The sequence below is a fragment of the Rhipicephalus microplus genome, chromosome X (genome assembly GCF_043290135.1).
Source record: "Rhipicephalus microplus isolate Deutch F79 chromosome X, USDA_Rmic, whole genome shotgun sequence".
Lineage (NCBI taxonomy): Eukaryota > Metazoa > Arthropoda > Arachnida > Ixodida > Ixodidae > Rhipicephalus > Rhipicephalus microplus.
Window position 1 is genome coordinate 62,541,998 of NC_134710.1, and position 12,879 is coordinate 62,554,876.

General features: G+C 41.9%; 1 long non-coding RNA gene across 1 annotated transcript; it reads right to left on the reverse strand.

The window, feature by feature from the left end:
* Nucleotides 1-677: 677 nt before the first annotated feature.
* On the reverse strand, nucleotides 678-4,631 carry LOC142776862 (uncharacterized). The gene is made up of 2 exons (XR_012887853.1): nucleotides 4,403-4,631; nucleotides 678-997 (listed from the first exon to the last, which is right to left on the reverse strand). It is a non-coding gene; the product is annotated as an uncharacterized LOC142776862 (long non-coding RNA).
* Between the last annotated feature and the right edge of the window lie 8,248 nt (nucleotides 4,632-12,879).

The following is a 12,879-nucleotide window of genomic DNA, read 5'->3' on the forward strand; positions in this document are numbered from 1 at the left end:
AAATATGCATTAAAGAGCTTAGTAAGTAGCACTGACACATTCAGAAATGTGCTTTGTAGTTGAACTGATATTCAGCTCCAAGAGCAGAAAAAAACACTTTCCAGATAAGTTGTGTCCAGTGGGACACAAAGAAAAAAATAATGCTGTCAGTTGCCCAATGAACTAAGATTATTGAAATTTTAGTAACTGAAACAAGCGGGTATGTCTGCATTGGAAAGTTGGAGGCAGGCGTGTTTCTACACAGTCCCACTTGGAAAAACTCTTTGAGCATGTTTATGTTTCTAGATATACCGTTCTAAAGTTTAACTTTGCTTTTCATGATTACACATGCAAGGCAGTTAGGATCAGCAAAATATTACTTCTTGGTGAGACAAGCAGCCAGTTATTGCTTTCGCCAGCCAAAAGTAAAAAACCGTTATTATAATGTTCACACATGCCTTTGACTTATGGTCAGATTAAATGCATCAGTCAAATCAGGGAGTCTGTCCTAGTTCTCACTTTCCTGCATACATACTGTTGCAAGCCGCAACTAAACTTTTCAGCAGGATATCTGAGCACAGGCATGCTAAAATTCTTATAATAGAAGTTATGTAGAAATGTGACTCGGTGAAATATTCAACACATATGTGACAACCTGCGGTGGTCACGAATAAGTTCATTAATTAATCTTACTCAACGGCACTGCTGACAATGATAATTATTGTCTCACATTGCGTCCCACTGGATGCATTGCTGTCTGCAAAGATGGTTTTTACACACATAACTTACAGCGCTGACTTCTTTTTTTAAAGGAAAAACAAAATGGTTATTTTGAACATCCTGAACATGTGTGCTCCTTGAATACCGCTACCAGGTGGTTCTGTGAAGTTCCCTTTTCACAGAAAACAGAAACTATGCGCAGCTGCTGTGCACCAGCAGCCAAGTTTTCCACAAGCCAGCATTGATGACAGGCTAGTCCGGACGTCTTCCCACTCTCCGTACGACGAGCATGTATAGACTGCAATGAAAAAAAAAACAATTTAGTGAAATTTGTCGGTTAGTAAAGCTTTAATTGGCAGTTTTTTTAGAATGATCAGAAACAATGAGTCTTAAAAGAGCAGGATGTACGAAAACCAGACAAGTTACAAGAAAAACTTCCTCAATGTTTTTGGTGAGAACAGCTGCAACTTTAAAAAGAAAATGCAATTTCCACATTACAGGTATGTCACAAATATGCTTGAATAGCGCTGCTGCATAGTGCGTATACATGCCAATTTAGTGATATGACAGCACATACATGATGGTATGCACTTTTATCAAGTATTCATTGCAGGTAACATAAAATTAAATTTTGCATTTTATTTTGAATAAAGCTAATGTAGCTTTCTATCAGTGGCTTACATTGAGACGATTATCGCTATATTATCAGAATTTGATTTCACAAAATTACTATTGTTTGCTGCTAAATAATGGCCATCAGTTTCAATAATTCGGGTTGGCTAAATTGGCAGTACCCCTCAAGCACCATTTATCACAGGCTGTGTTATGAGTGTATGAGAAAAAAGTGGGAATGCTAAGACATAAAAGGCATCCATATTGAACAACATACCATCCCAACAAAGCATGCAAGCTTCTGCAACAATCTCCGATAACCAGAATCTTGGAAGCTATTGGCCGCGATTTAGCAATACACAATAAGCAGTATATGAGACTGATTTGCGATGTATATTTGCTTCAATGCAGACAGCTTAGGAACACTCAGTCGATATTCATGATTCTCAGATGAATACAATGTCCAATTTAGATTCTAACAGCACACATGCATTCCTTATGCATGCATATTGTGCTGTATAACATTATCTAGAGTTTATAGTGATAAATAAAATTTTCGTTTCTGCAAGCACCAGACATCCCTTCTACAACAGTAGCGTATGCCTAGAGAATTTACTTAAGCTTGTCTTCTGATGTGAATGCAATTAAAACAACACGCTGGCCACAATTGAAAGCAAATAAAACTACAGCGTGTTGGCCTCCGTACAGGCGCCATGCTCATAAGTGACAAACATTTTGCTTTTATTTATGGTCAGTGTGTGGTTTTTAATTTTTTTTTCATGTCTGTTCCAGACCAGATGAGTTTAAGCTTGTCATCTATCAGAAAATTTCATTGGAGGTGGTGGTCTCAACTGTTCTTATTGTTTGTACATGTAAAAGTGTTTAGCAAAGTTTGAACACCAAGGTTAGGCGAGGCGCAAACAATATTTAATAAACCAAAACAAAAGAACGAAATCCAAGCATAGTGAAGACAAGCTGAATAAAATCAAATGTGCTCAACCGCATGGACTAATGATCAAATTATGGCTCACACAGATAAGATACAGAGATTCGGCCACAATTAGCCATCAAAGATTTGTTCAAAAATACAGTTCAATTTTAGCGATCGGCTCAGAATTCACAAGTTCTGGCCGAATCAGGCAACCGATGTTGCGGCTGTATGCTGTAAGCTCAGATTTGACTAAACGGGCAGCATGACTACCTAAACATAAGTGCAAGCTTTGCGAGTCCTACCTGAGATGAAGCAACATGCCGCATGCGAACACAACTCGAGTAGCACGGTAGTTCAAAGGTGCGTGCCGGCACGGATGCATACACCTGCATACGTTCAGCTACCCACAAGGATTCGTGATAGCAATTAAAAAAAGGAAGTACAGCGTATGAAACTGTCTTAGACAGGTTCACTTCTATGACACACAATATGAACAGACTTGCAAAAATAAAAAAAAAACAATGTGGTTAGAGTTACGTTACGTCGTAACTACGTCGTACAGTTACGACGTAGTTACATCGTACGTCATACAGTTACGTCGTAACTGTAAGCACCGCAATCGTTACGTCCAGACGTAACTATAACCACCACAATCGTTACGTCTAGACGTAACTATAGCCAGCGCTATTGTTACGTCCAGCAGTAGCTATAGCTAGCGGTAGTGCTACGTCTAGACATAACTATAGCCACTGCTTGCGTTACATGCACGGTACCCACCATATATCTATGGCGACAATTGCATCTGCTACGGCAGCATTTGACACTTTCGCTCGCTGAATTAAGCGGTCAGACGTAACTATAGCCAGCGCTTTTTTTACGTCCAGCCGTAACTAGAGCCAATGGTCTAGACATAACCGTAGCCACTGCTTGCGTTCCGTCCATGGTACCACGGTGATGTTTGCATCTGCTAGAGTTTCATGGAACTTCAACTAATTACAGAGAAATGCTTTTTTTTTGTGGCCGCTACAGCAAGAAGAGAATACTTGATTGTTTCAGTCGCGCAACACCTTTTACATACGACCTAAACACGCACAGATACGACAAAAACAATCACGCACAGCGAGAAATATTTGTCACCGAGAAAAAAATATAAGCGGTGCCCATAGAACAATAATGCTGCAAAGTTTAAAAAAGCACTTGTGCAAAAAAAAGAAAAAGTTATGGAGGGGCTCAAACCAACGACCCCATGATCTTGTACGTGCTGCCTTAGCCATCTGCGTCACAACTGCCGATTGGTCTGGTGGGTCTAACAAGCCCGTTTTGTATAGTTGTCACGCTGGACGTAATTTTAACGGCTTTTATTGTTACGTTTAGACGTAGCTTTTGCAAAAGGCATAAGTTACATCCAGCCGTAACAATAATCAGCTGCTAAAGCTACGTCCATCGTGTGCTTTTTTGAGTTTGATATTAATTTGGCAGTCTCGGAGGTTTGCTCGTGTGTCATTGGGATATTCTCGCTTTTCGGTGCGCTTTCGTTCGTAACACTCACTATTTTGCTACAGCGAAACTATACGGCGCTGTAGCAACGCAGTTTTGCGCGTCTGCCGTGGCCACGAAAGCTATTTTATTTAAGAATATATATATATTTTTTCCTGATGAAGGGCGGTCCCCGGCTGAAACGTATACGGAAAATGAAAAAAATTCGTTTTGCCCGTCCTCCACTTTTCGGTATATATATATATATATATATATATATATATATATATATATATATAAAGAAACCGATCCAAACACACGCGCTCTAGACGTGGTCAACGTTTAGAGCTAACAAACACCGTCTTCGGCCAAGAATTATTTACCCAAAATAGTAGTCCATCGCGAGCAGGGCCCCCTTCCAACACCCCTGCTGACAGAGGCGGCTGCCGCCATTCTCTGCTCAAATCTGCCGCCGAATTCCCGCTGTGCACACATAAACACTGACCCATGCTTCAATCAAAAGAAAAAGCTCGCCCACACATAACTTCGCACAAACTTGCCTTCATCCTGATGAAGCGATACACACAAACAGGTTCGCTACGCTGACAAACTTTACTTATCGTCCACATGTTACAAAAAAACGTAGCACTAACAGAGCGCTGACCGCAGGAATTTGGTACATACCTGGCGAGTGATCCACAATACGACGTCGCACGTCCTCCCTTGAGTATAGCTCATCTTTGCAATGAGCAGCACCAGCAGAACACAAAAAACAAACACAGAACACAAGCACACCTCGAAACACGGCAAAAAATGGGCGCAAAAGCAACCCCTGCGAGGCGCCCCAAGGCCCCCACTAGCACAAGTGTAGTGAGTAGAAAGGTTTTCCTGATGTCGTGATTTAGAGGTGTGCGCCGAGGCGATTTCCACCGGCGGCGGCGGCGTTGTCGGCGCACGCCGGTTATTTCATCGGCGGCGGCGCGCGGCCAATTTTCATCGGCGGCGGCGGCGCCAGCGGCGCGGAAGCAGAAACAAAAAAATTTAAAAGGCTCTTCTGCCACAGGTTACTGAATTAGTTGAAAGTAAAGGATTTTAATCCAAATAGCATAATTGACACTACACAGATCTGTCGACATCACGATGAATGCAAAGGGTTTTGTAAAATAGTTTTTATTTCGCTTTCATAATAAAATAGGCGTATTCCAATCTATGTCCAAGTTCTACCACGAATGTGCAGCACTTTGCTTGTTCTTCAATTAAGATGCAGCAGTTTGTTTCTGTTGTTGGCTACGTTATACTTCATGAAACCTTTTTTCATTGAACATTGAGGAAGCACCGACGTACGTCACTCAGTTCACTTTTTTTCGAATCTGATCTCACTTTTACATTGTACGCTGCACGACAAAAGAAGCATATCTGCTACGAGTTTTCTTATTGCGATTGCAGGAAACCGCCGTTTTGAGTATCTGTCGTGCCTTGAATGATACTTTCCTTCAAACGAATCAAAATACCAAATTTTCACAATCTGAGAATGTTTTATGCAGCGGTATAAGATGCGGAAGAAAACAAATCTGTGCATTTATTCAATTAGTCCTCACCACAGTGTTCAATGAATGAAGTGTAGACATGGGCTTGGGCGAGGCGGGTAGTGCAAAAAGGGCACTTGACCCCTTCAAACCACACCAGCACTTGCTACCCACTCTAGCGATACCAACATGACCCCCTCCCTCAGCCGTGATGCAAGTTGAAAAAAGAATTTGCATCCCCCGAAGACCAAAACCTGCCGATGGTGATATGTTCAGATGAGAGCAAATGTAATAATTGCTCATATACACAGCCCATACTTGTCACGACCTGGACGCCCGTTGACCACGCCTGCAGAGAACGTTGACTCCCCGACCCCTTTGTGCATAGACAGGGGAGGGGGACACCCCTTGCAAGTGGGCCCCATTAAAATTTCTCTTAAAAACGTCACAAATAAGAATGCTTGATAAGTATGTATAAAACATTCAACTTTTTAATGCTTTTTTTGTAGTGTGTACACGTGCTCAATACCCATCAGGTGTGTGAAACAGTTGAAATCGCAAATGCCACTCTCGATTGGTTCCAGAAAAGACTCAATAGAAGAAAGCAATTACGAGTGCTGGGAACCTACGTTCGTTTGTCAATTTGATTTCAAGGCATGATTTTAATTCTTATATAAACAAAAATAAAACATGCAACATATTAAAACAAATGGCTGCTATTGCAAGATGTGTGTCCCCCTTCGTGATTTTTCTACTTACGCGTCTGCAAGGCACTTCTGCACAGTAAAAATTTTTACACCCAGAAGGGTGTAAATGAGCTTGTCCCGTGGACGACACCCTGAGGGTGTTATTTCAGCACCTTCCAAAAAGGGTGCTTTACCATGCACCCTTAGAATAGGGTGTACATGTGAAAAAACTGTAGGGTGTTGTAAAAACACCCTTAAGAAAGGGTGCCTTCGATGTCCATCACTTTTTAGCACCCTCTGAGGAGGGTGCGAGAAGGGTGCACAAGGGTGTTGAGTGCCCATGGCAGGGGTGGCAGTATTCTTTTAGACTGCACTAATAGATATCAGCATGCACTGATTACACACTACTTGAAGAAAGTGGTCCTGAATATCGATGGTGCGCCACCTGTCGAGCTCCATTCATTGCGTGGGGGCAAAAATATAAACGCATACAATCGTGCATGAACTTGTGCTGGATCTATATATACTTCACAGTATATGCATAATGCGCGTTACAGAAAATGAAGCCTTGCTGCCCTTGCATATAGTGTTTATTTAATAGGCAAATAAAACATAAACTTTTCTTCTGCCACACAACTTTTTCACCAGATATACGTTCACGTATACGTACACTACACATGCAACACCTCAAATGTTTATATTTTTTCAGTTTCACTTTATTGACAATTCTTTGCAACATACAATTACACTTGTTTCAGTTAAGTATACTGCTTCAAGTACATAGAGACTACAAATGAAATACACGCTAATATATCCCTATAATTCTTTCAAGTATCTACAATCCCAGTGGTTTGCAGTTTAATACTACTTCAACACAATCGGTTAATATGAATGAAATACAGGCAAATATATACTTATGATTCTTTCAAATATATACAATCACCATGATTTCACTATATACGCCTTCATGTACACAATCGTTCCCAAGAAGTGATGCACACAAAAATATATATGGATAGTGTTTTCAAATGTATACAATCACAGTGGTTTAAGCTTTGTATTCCTGGATGTATAACAATTGGTTATGAGAAATGATGTACATGCAAACATATACGGGTTTTCGCACATATAACTTTAGCGAATACCTAAGAAACCAATACAAGGATCAGAAACACAATAAGCTAAAAACGAACACAAAACTGAGTCAGGACACACAAAAAACAAAAGAGGTAATGCATAATTATGGCTAATGACACAAATGGGTCACTTTATGCCAAATGTCCCAGCCATTTTGGCAACCATCTCAAATGTATTCGAAAAACTCGTGCTGCATTGAAAATAGTGAACTTCTGGAATATTTAGGGGAGGAAAAATATTTGGTCACGTGGCTGCCTTCTGAACTTCCGAATGCCGTCTAGGTGTTGCATGTGAAAAATTTTATTCTAAAAGCACCGCTCCTTCTTTCCATACGAAACTCGGTCTACGTGTTACGTAACAAGAGCTTAATTTGGGAGAGTTGGTTCATCGTGGTTGTGTGCTAGTCACAGCGGGACAACATTAGGAAGAGCACCGACTGTCAACTGAATTTAATTAATGTGCTACGAGCGCTTTTATACGGAGTACAAGAACCGTGTTCATGCAGGTCGGCACGTGTGAGCACTACAAAAATAATCTTAACTGTGAAAAGAATACTCCCTCTGGGAAAGGATAAATGAACGTGTAGTGATGCACTGATCATTGGTTTACCTGATAAAAAATACTTCTACAAACGTTAAATTGGCATTAAGTAAACCTATTCTCGTGTCGAATGGGGCAAGATTGACTATTCCTGTTGCTGTTTAGTACACATACTTTTGAAAGCTTGCAAGGGGTGGAAAACAACACGCTAATATCATATCTGCTGGCTATTTGTTTAATTGTGAGACACGTGATGTGGTATAACATGCAAAGACTTTGGTCATTGTTTTTTGTTGGTCCTGTCTTCTTTAACTTTACTTTCAGCAGGAGGATTTCGCAAACGGGTGTGATGATTCTGTTGGGATACCCAGCATCTTTTAGTCTTTTAATCTGGTTTTTAAGCCTGACCTTACCCTTGTGCTAACATGACTTCTGAAGGGTGGCCGAATACATGTGGTATCAATTCCTCTTTCTACTAATTTTGAATGCCCACTATCAAAAGGCAGAACATTCTTAGCACTCCTGGGCTGACAGCACCAGCCAATCCCCCAACAGCATCATCACACTTGTTTGCGAAACCCTCCTGCAGAAAGTAAAGTTAAAGGAAACAGGACCAAAAGAAAAAGAGAATGACCAATCACCTTTGCATGTCACAGAGTACTACGTACATAAGGTGTCTCACAATTTTAGGAAAAGAACCAGCAGATATGACATTGTTGTTTTCCACCCCTTGCAAGCTTTCAAAAGTGCATGTACTTACAGCAACAGGAATAGTCAATCTTGCGTCATTCGTCACTAGAATAGGTTTACTGAATGCCACTCTAATGTGTATGAGATACCGCTAACACGTGGAAAAGTAAACATAGGACAAACTGGGCAATGCTTCAATGATCAAGCAAGACAGCATGCTTTAAATGTTAAGAAGGGCTATAGTAGTCTCATGGCCGGACACCGTAAAGAATGTAAGTGTAGTCCTAGGTTTCATAAAACACGGTTTTTGAAAAAAAAAAGCAAGCAGAAAAATGAGAGATTTTAGAACTCTTTATCAGGAAGGCCAAGGATCAATGCATCAGTACACCTTCACATATCTTTTCCGAAAAAGAGTATTCTTTTCTCGGTTAAATTATTTTGTCATGGTCACACATGTGTTGTTGCAGATGAGCCCTGGTCTTGTGCTCAGTATAAAAACGCTCGTAGCACCTTCAATAAAATACAGTTGACAGCGCTCTTTCCTGTCCTTTTTGCGATAAGATTTTTATTACAGAAAGAATTTCATTTTCTTAAAGTTTAGGTATAATGATGAGTTTTCATTGTACCACAACATGGAGCAAATTGCATCTCAATACAGACGAAAATCACGATTTTGTGAAATTCGTGATATTTTCTAGTATATTTCAGCAGCTTGAGAGGTATAAAGATATTTTTCACTGAAAATATACCTTCTGTGGAGTAAGTATTTGCTGCTCAAATATTCATACAAAGTGCAATATTGCAATAAAAAATGCAAACATAACACATTTTGGCTTTATTCTTGGAAGCGAATGTGGCAAAAAAATGCACTACTATTATTGAGCTTCAAATACCTTACAGAAGCACATTTACTTAACAGGTAGACCGAATTTGCTTTAGAAAAAATAAGCGGTAGTTTTAAAACGAAATTTTCCACAAACAGCGCACAGACGGCTATGCCAGGAAGTTATAAGCCAGCCACAAGAACAAAACTTTTTTTCTCGCTGAAATATTCTAGCAGTTCACTGTTTTCAACGCAGTTAGTCAGCACATTTTTTTTTTTCAAATACAATTCAGATGGTCGCCAAAGTGGCTGGGACGTTTGGCATGGAATGGTCCAGCTATATTCAAGCAAAATAACTTACACAAATAACAATGTTTGTTCATCTACCATGACCACACTAGAAAAAGTTGTTCAGGCATTGTGACACTAAAATTTTCAGCGTCGTACTGCCTGAACAACTTCTTTGATAAACTTCAAACTCACGCCGAGAAAAAGCACCTCAATTACGGTGGTTGTTAAAGGCCTTGCGGCCGTAGACGATGTTCAAAATAAAAAAAAATCAACTCATCAGTGCTGTCACTCCTTCTTCGTCATTACTGACACGGAAGATTTTTCGGTTATCCATGTGGAGGTTCAGGAAGTAGGCTTGCTCTAGGCTGGGGCCAGGGTAGACTACACAGGACGTCAGCGGCACCCTCTCATCCTGTAATAAGAGCAAATATGACTTCTCATAAAAGGATGTTCGTGCTGTTCTGGCAGCACCATATATAAGGAATGCGCAGTGTGTATCCTTCGAAATGGCGTGTAATTGACATTACACTGAACTCGAAGCATACAACCCATACATTCCAATAATTTCGTATGATAACGATAAGAGTTTTCCAGCATACAGCAAATTCCCGAAATGAGGTGAAGTGTAAGACTACAGCTCAAAAATGGCACTTACGAAAGCCTGAACTCACTTAAGAATCAAATTCCTTCTAGGGTAGTGAGCCAGTGTGAAAAACAATTCTTAAAGTACAAGGGTCAGAACATGTAGCTATAATCAAAACGCCCAAGAAACTTACCTCTTCATGTACAAACAGTGAAGACATCTCTGCTTTCTCTTTTACATGAGAACAAATGATCTTGGGCGAGGAACTAGCGAAGAGGTCTGCAAAAAAAAGTAAAAGATTTACTGACTTTAATCACGCCTCTAACAATCTCAGGAATTGTTACAAATCACCAATCAGTGCAATTCTAACTGCCTCCTTAAGGGCATCAAAAATGAACAATTTTCTCGTTCTTTCTACCCTCACAAGACGCTCCGTCAATGGAATCTGATCCAAATTTGACGCTGTGCTTCCTATTTGCCTGCTTTCTAGACGTAGGGCTGCGAACGTGTGTTTTGTGCACCTAACCTAGCACATAAATTCGTCATCTATAATTCAATCATCTTAATTCATTGTAATTTGATAAAAGGTGTGATAGCTCGTCCAGTTTTTAAAGAGTTGCGGGCCTGCAATAGGCACTGCCTAGCACGTATGAAAGTATTTCTTTAAAAAAAATTTTTCAAACCTTGCTTTCAGAAAAAGCGTCTGGCATATTTCGACAACCAAGCCCATCCTCTGATGGCAATCAGGCGCACGCTAGTAGCGATTATTGACCACGGGATTTACAAATGTAACTTGTGCCTAAATACCCAGTTAAACACAATCAAGCCAGTAGAAGCGCTCGAACGACACCAACGCGCGCGGACGCCGTCTACGTTGCAGCAGCCATGGCTTATGCTAGAGCTACCGCACATAGCTCCTACAGTCACGTATACTCTCTCGATTCTGTTATAACGCCGAACGTTATCGCAGATGAAGGCAAAGCCCGAAAACACCAAACAGAAACGAGGGAAAACAACGCACGGCGATGGCCACAACAACGCGCCTTTGGAAGTCTGCTAGATCTTTCCCTGTTGCTGGTGACACTTGTCCTAAATAGCTTAGAAGACCGAGGCGCACATGCTGGGAGCATCGCGGCATATCAGCACTTCCAACTTTACTGTCTTTAAGCAAAAAAAGCCATTTCGTACAGTGCGCCTCTGTACATAAGTTTTTCTTTTTCTTTCTTTTTTTACGCTTACACCTACAGAAGCACGTTGCACATTTGTGTATTAATAGAAATGTTATTACGATGTAGCCCAAAGCACATCTTAAAACAATATCAATCACTTTGTGCAGTGTAGAGACAATGTGCGATCAGCAACTAATCCCGCCCTTGTTAAGTGATCGCATCACTCACTGTATGAGTGATGCAGGCACTTACACAGCATCGCGCATAGCAGTGTGAACTCGTTAAGTCACACGTTTAATCGGGCATCTGCAACAGGCCCGCGAACGCATGCTGTTGTAAATGGCTGGCAGCCTACTTCGGCAGAACTGCTGCAGGCGCCCAGCTAGCTCTGTATGATTACTACCTACAAAAACAGTACACTCACCGTTAACAGGCCCACGTTGTCCGTGTCCGCCACTCCATGAATATTCCTTAATCCGAGCGTCACTTCGAACTCGGTGTCATGCGCGACCACCATTGAATATGCGCCTGTTCGCTAGAACCCACACAGCGACCAAGACCCCAGACCAACGCAACGCATTTGAAAGACGATGAGACAGAGAGAGAAACGTTGAGAGAGAGAAGGAGGAGGCAGTCTGGCGGCGGCGCCGCAGCTGTCGACACAGGTGTTCACGCAACTATTCGCTTATCTACGCCGCCGTTGTGGGAGCAACGCTGGCCGGGGTTAGCGGGGGGGGGGGGAGGAGCAGGAAACCCGCCAGGACGGCGCCGAAAGGCAAACGCTGAGGCGTATACGGCGGACGGCCGTTCGACGCGGATCGACTCCTTGTAAACGGCAACTCTCCTTCCAGCCAGTCGCACAGCGACGCAGGTTCTTTACCAGCCTCGGGTTCTTTGAGTATTTTGACGGAATGCGATTGCAGCGGGCGAAAAATAGTGAAGCAAAACTTGTGGAAAACAAAGTGCACCATGGAATGGCCAGAAACAATAATTATTTCGTCCTCGGTGGCATTAGCGGGAGAGCATCGCTACACCTTTTTCCAGAGGAATTTCTTTTCGCATTGTCTGTGTCTGGCAATTCCGCGTATGGTGCCGCAAACACTGAATGCGTAGTCGAAGCTGGAACAAATTAATCCACAGCCGCGGATGTTTAGAAGGCTTGTCACGCACCACGAAACGTGCCGAGGCTGTTATAACAAACTTTTTGCTGACCACATGATCAGCACATAATTCCTTATGGTTGCCCAATCAGCTAGCTAAGCACCTGTAGCAAAGGCAGGGCACGTTCTTGTTAAACGTTGTTAATATAAACGATGGTTGTGCATAAGTGCAGTGACAGCTTTCCGTGTGAATTGGTCATAACCCACGTTTTCGAGCGTAGAAGCGCCTCAGCGGACCTAATCAGCTACCACAGCAAGTTCGTAAGCAATGATGAGGTACGAAAATGTGCAGCTGTTTTCCATGTACTGAATAGTCCGTGTACAGTGCGTTGACCACCGCCATTTCTTAAGCCACCTCCCATATAGACTCCCAGTCTGAACAGGTGTGGGACCTTAAACACTAAGAAGCAGTGCCCCCCCCCCCCCGCACACACACAAGAAATTTGAGGGCGCACGGGCTGGTACACACGCATACTTATTCACAGGCGCACACACATACACGTATACACACATACGGCAACACACACACGCGACCGTAAACGCACGCATGCATGGG